This window comes from Aquila chrysaetos, chromosome 4 (genome assembly GCF_900496995.4).
Source record: "Aquila chrysaetos chrysaetos chromosome 4, bAquChr1.4, whole genome shotgun sequence".
NCBI lineage: Eukaryota > Metazoa > Chordata > Aves > Accipitriformes > Accipitridae > Aquila > Aquila chrysaetos.
The window spans coordinates 14,461,196-14,467,786 of record NC_044007.1 but is presented as its reverse complement, the minus strand read 5'-3'; positions in this window follow the sequence as shown (position 1 = coordinate 14,467,786).

Here is a 6,591-nt window from a genome sequence, read left to right as displayed (position 1 = left end):
CTCAGTGCAAAAGCATTCAGAGCTTCCAGATTTTAAGGACTAATTCTCCAAGTCAAACCTTGCTAATATTTGAAGGGACAGATTGGCTGATGTCCCAAACACCAGTAACTCCTTTCATTGTGCTGAATAACAACAACAACAACAACAACAATAACAATAACAATACTAGTACTACTACTACTACTAATAATCATCATCATCACCACCACCAACATTGTGAAATGCCCAGTGGCCTAAAGCAGATGTTTTGGCTATTCTTCCAAGACTGCAAACCTCAGGACAGAGATTTTATTTGTGCTAGATAGTGAAGAACATCTACTATTCCACCAGCATCTCTGAAGATTGTGCTGTAAGAAACATTGTGCTCTTCAAGGCTTTGTTTTCTGCAGGGCCCTGTTGTAATCTGACTTACCTTAAGCACTGTGCTAATTTAAACAGGCCATGGACAAGCTTTTTTCTGTGAACTGTAAGATAAATAACATTACTGCGGCCAGTGCCACTATTACAAGGACATTTAAACTAACATTTATGAAGGATGCCACTGGTAAATTAAAGATTACAGTAGGGCCCAAACAGCAATAATCTAAAGGAAACGGCAAAAAACAGATGACATGCCGATTACAGTACTTTGTCAAAAAGCCTAAGATGAAAAGTCAGTCACTACAGTTTAATGAACAAATAATGGAAAATGGCGTAGCATCATGGATGGAGTGTTGCCAAATGTCCTATTTTTACCTGGGTTTTGTGAAGAACATGGATTGAGGTGATGTTCAGTGCAAGATCCAGATGCTGCAAAAGTTTGTACAACTGCATAAAATATAGCCTCTGAGTGTTGGGGGGGGGGGGGAAGGCTAACCCAGAAGCTTTTGAGATGTTATCTGCTTTTTGTGGTTGTAGACTGCTGCCTCTCCTTTTTTCAGCTTTCACATTCTTTGTCACAATACCCTATAATTCTTTAAGTCATCAGATAATTGCTTTGGAGCATAATTACTGCCAGCTATTTGTTTAAGGCTAGTATATACACTTGCTTTCCTCCTCTGTAATTTCCTGTTATTTTTGGCTTTATATTTAAGGTACTTAAATCATGTTCAATGCGAAGTATCCAAGCACTTCCTGGGTGCATATGCGACACAGAGAGCTAGTTCTGCAACACGTGCAGAGCTGAACTAAAACTTTGCCTCCTTCTTCTCTTCATCCCAACAATTCTTGGTAAATATTGAGACAGCAAATGGCCATCTCAGCCTTAGGGACAGCTTATTGACAACAGTCACACATACTCTTGCAGTGTAGGTACCACTCTGCGACTTTAGCAGTAATCCTGAGCAGCACGGCAGTCCATCCCATGGTAGCACCTTCTTCTCCGTAGAGGAGCTTCATATGAGTCAGCTTTGGCTGAGTGGAACCCTTCTGCACAGAAGCTGAGTAATACAGGTCTTTACAGCTGATAATTCCTTGACTCTTACAATGTAGATCAAAGCACGGTGACTATTGAAGTGTTGTGTTTTAGCACACAGTACTTGAATTTGGATCCTCAGAAGCTAAATAGTTTGTTAATACACAAAAGAGATTTTTGTCCAAGACTGCCCCCCTCTGTTATTGCTTCACAACTGAAAAAGAATGTTTAAACCTACTGTAAATTCTTCTTGTACCTGATAAGGTGAGATTTGCAGTATACTGATTTTTAGTACTGATATTTATTGAAAAAATTAACTGACAGTTATTTCGGCTGCTTAAATGCCCCTGAAATATAAAAATGGAAGGCATACTGAATTTCTTCAGTGAGTATTTGAGTGGGGGTAATTTTATTGAGCTGTCTGCAACAAATAAAAATATTAATGTTTCTCTTGGTTTTCTCCATTCACATTTTGTATAAAACTACTCTGAAACACAGGCTACAGTTTTTTACAATAATAGCTTTTTCTTTGGCAAATACAAATCGCAGTACCACTTCTCTTTTGTAAAATTTCTGCTAAGGTAAATTCAATATTTTATGTGTGGAAAGCTAACTTTATGTTTATATGCTTAAATAAATATTGGAAAACTAAGTCTATTCTTGAAAATTCCAACTGTAATGCTTAAAAATGTGTAGGGGAACAAAGCACCCATCTCTGAATCTCATCATCCACTTCGAATCCCTTGAAACAAAAGCAGCAAAGAGAACCAGGCTGCTTAAAACTGAGCAAAGGAAACAGTTTAGATGAATAAAATTTGTGAGAAGTATCAAGTACTATCTTAAAGGAGAGTTTTATTTGGATGCTTATTCAGCGGCAAAAAAAACCCTATGTCTTGTCATGCAGTATTATTCTAGGAGATAACTCTGTAATTATTTTTCAGAGTGTAATGAACAGACATGCTTTTCTAAAAATTGCAAATTAGAAAAACTGAAAATTCATAGTTTTGCATTAATTGACCAGATGGAAAAATGGATCATTGGGCAGCATTTAACAAATTTTGTTCCTCATGTCAAGCATTTTATTCTCATGGCCACGTGTACTAGAAAAGTGCTTGAAGTAGATTGAGGCAGACCAGAAATGTGTAATTATAGTGTTCAAGAGTGTATAGGGTAGGAGCTCAGACAAGAAGCTCAGTAGGAGACAGACAAGAAGCTCTGCTTCTTTTAGGAAATAGCTTAAGATACATGATATTTGTAAAGGAATCCTTCCTTGTTCCAGACATCTCTTGTATTCATTACTCAAGGTATATATTACAGAGACCACTGTGGTATTGCTTCCAGCTCTTACTGGGTTTAAATATTAATTTCATCCTTGATTTCATTCCAAAGAAAATTACTTCTGGCACAGACAGACAGAATCTGTAGGTCTTCTGCTTATTCAGTAAAAAATGTGGGAAATCCTTCCATCACTGTGTTATACTGTACCATTGGGTGGTGGGCTGCAACTTAATCTGCAGTGCAGCATAATCCAGTGAAAAGAAATCTGCTCACTTTTGCCAGCCTAATGCTGTATTTATCCCTACCTATTTCCAGCTACTGGTAGATCCAAACATCCTAAAGTCTGGTCTTTCCTCTTTCCTCAGGGCACCCTGCCTCCATGCTGACAGCCTCGCAGGACCTGCCCATCAAATGCAGTGCTCTCTCGGGACAGTTGATGAAGTCTCAGCATGCAGTCTGGGAGCAAGTGGGAGCAGTGATTATGGATTTGGCATTTTGACTGCAATGTTGTTTATCTTAACTTTAGTAATGTCTTTCTCTCATAACGTCCTCACAGACACACTGATGAAGCATGGGCTAGACAAGTGGACAGTGACAAGAATTGAAAACTGGCCGAATTGCTGGCCTGAAGGGGTTGTGATCAGCAGTGTGAAGTCTAACTGGAGGCCAGTCACTAGAGATGTACCCCAGGGGTTGATATTCAAGCCAATACTGTTTAACCTCTTCATTAACATACTGGTCAATGGTGGAGAGTGCACCTTGAACACGCAGATAGCAAAAAATGGGGAGAAGTGACTGATACACAAGAGGGTTCTGCTACTATTCAGAGTGTCCTCAGCAGGCTGGAGAAATGGTGAAACAGGAACCTCATGAAGTTCAGCAAAGAGAAGTGCAAGCTTCTGCCCTTAGGGAGGAATAACCCCAGGCACCAGTACACACTGGTGGCCAACTGACTAGAAAGCAGTTTTGCAGAAAAGGCCCTGGGGGTGGTGGACACCAAGATGACCATGAGCCAGCAGTGTGCCCTTGCAGCAAAGAAGGCAAACAGCCTCCCAGCCTGCATGGGCAAGAGCATTGGCAGCAGGTTGAAGGAGGTGATCCTTCCCCTCTACTCAGCCCTGGCAAGGATGCATCTGGATGCTGGGTCAAGTGCTGGGCTCTCCAGGACAAGAGAGACATGGACTTACTGGAGTAAGTCCAGTGAAGGGCCATGAAGGTGATTAAGGGCTTGGAGTATTTTTCATAAAGAGAAGAGACTGAGAGAACTGGGACTGTTCAGCCTAGAGAAGAGAAGGCTCAGGGAGATCTTATCCATATGGATAAATACCTGACGGGAGGGAATGAAGAAGAGGGAGCCAGGCTCTTCTCATTGTACCAAGCAACAGGGTGAAAGGCAATGGATTCAAATTGAAACACTTTAAATTCCATCTGAACATAAGAAAATGCCTTCTTCTGCCGCCCCCCCCCCCCCCCCCCTTACTGTAAAGGTGGTCAAACACTGGAGTAGGTTGCCCAGAGAGGTTGTGGAGTCTCCATTCTTGGAGGTACTCATAACTCGACTTGACATGGCTCTGGCCAACCTGCTCTAGCAGACCATCCTTGGAGAGGGTGGGGTTGGACTAGATGTTCTCCAGAGGTGCGTTCCAATGATTCTGTGACCCTGTGTAATGTTCATGGGTCCAGAACATTGTCCAGCAGCAGACCAGGAAACTCTTCCATCTCCTTGCAGCCTGGGGGAGAATGACCACACATGTGCCCTCCCTGTCCAGTGAGGTAAGATGGGCTTCTACCTTGTGAGTACATGCACATCAGAGAGGATAACATCACTTTTCTGGTGGACTGCCTTTTCACTGCAGCTGCGAGGAGGCTGTGGGTGCAGGAATTAGCGGCTGGGGCTCCAGTTTCTCGGCAGACTGAACTCAGCTTCCCTGCTGCTCACAGACCACAACGTGTGGCTGAACTCCCTCCCTAAATGGATCTAGATAAGCTACACTTGTCAGAGGCTAAGAGGGAGCCTAGCTCCCGGCTGTGTCTCCAGGCTCATACAACTATGTCTGTTCCTCAGCACTGGCCAGAAGAGGGCTCATCAACAAGCTCGGATGTTGAAGTGTAAGTAAACACAGGATAGATGAATCTCACCTCACAAATCTAAAGGGATCTAATTCAATTGCAGAATGAAAAACTAACTTTATGAAACACTAAACTCATTCTTCCCATTACCTTCTGGAACCCTCATACCTAGAGATGAACAGAAAAATACATGACTGAGAAATATTTGTATTTTTCCATCTCCCTATGCTCCCTTTGCCCAGTTTTGCTCCCTTTCCTGCAGGTTTGGAGGAGCAGGACCAACCCTAAACATGAACAGTTACACTTCAATGGCCATGGCATCAATCTGGCTTCCTATATATTCCTTTCACTTACCTCATTATGTGTAATAAGCTTCAGATGAATAAACCTAGCAGCTCACTAAAGTGCTGACAGCACTGAAATCATCTGCTAAAAAGTATCAAGGAAATGAAAATGACTCATCAGACATGCCAACTGATAATGAAGCAAAGCTGGACTACTGTGACAGGTCCTGCATAAAAATAGAGCTGCAAAAAGCCACATTTGTGAGGTTGATATCAGAGAAATAGTTGTAGCACAAAGAAAGTCACTAGAAAAATAAAACTCACAAAAAATAGCTACCCTTTTCAGAAGTCATTTCACAGCATATTCATATCACAAAATAATGGTGAAATTGTCTTAACTAATGAAGAGAAAAAACTTTTAAAAGTAAACATGGCTAATATGTTAGAGAGGGTGTATCACAACTACATTTTTCATTAAAATATTTTTTCTCTATTTTTAATTTGGGAAGAATACAGTCCCAAGTCCTTCTCCGATCTCTCAGCACATGACTTCATAAATCACTTAATTATTGCAAATGCTGACAGACTGATCTTGGCAAACCACTTTTCAAAGAGCATTGTATGCACCATTGTATTTAATAATAATTACAAAATGCAAAGTAAAAGTCAGTTATGCTTTACCTCAACTATTACCTCTGTCTGTGTTCTTTAGTTCTTTAAAAAAAAAAAACCTATGAATTTTTGTTAGGACTGGGGACTAGTTCGAGTCATGCAAATGGATGTTCCATAGTCAAAACCTTTGAATGTGACTGGAGTTTTTGGATGCTGGGGGAGAGAAGGCATTTAAAAATGTACATCTCTATAAAATATGTTAGTTTAGGAGATAAAAACACTAGTCACCTTTAAAAACATGTAAACCCCCCCCGTAATAAAAGAATACAAGACCTGATTAGTTTTTAATTATTTGCAATTTAAAAATATCCCCCAAACTTGATATTCTGTTTTCCTAAGTCTTGTGAAATATGGCATAGCAACTAACATTGCATTCATTAGTATATCAAAAAAGTCAGCAAAATATTCTAAGTATATCCTAAAAAGCAGAAGATATTTGAAAAAGGTGAGGATTGATAATTACAGCATACCTTTTCCCCACAGCCAACAAAAACATCCATTATTTTGGTTTCTGTTCAGTTCCCACAAATACTGCTGTCAGTGATCTGACATTGGTGATTGAACATTGGTTCCATTGTACCATTAGATATTCAGCACAGCTCACTTTGAGCTCACCAGCCTGCACTAATTCTGTTCTTGTGTTGCATTAGTGAAATTGTTTCCAGCTGTATTTTCAGTATCATTCCCATGTAATCCTATTTATAGAAATTTCATGGAATCTATGCTAGCCAAGCAAAGGATGGTCCATATCTTGTTGGTGTAAATACTTTTAAAATGTGGTGGCTGTAAATTGTTCTTTTGAAATCACTGAGACTTGGCCAATTCGAAATAGTGAAAGGTAAATTCACACTCAGTAAATTTCTTCTCAAAACTCCAGGGTTTTTTTGGATGGAA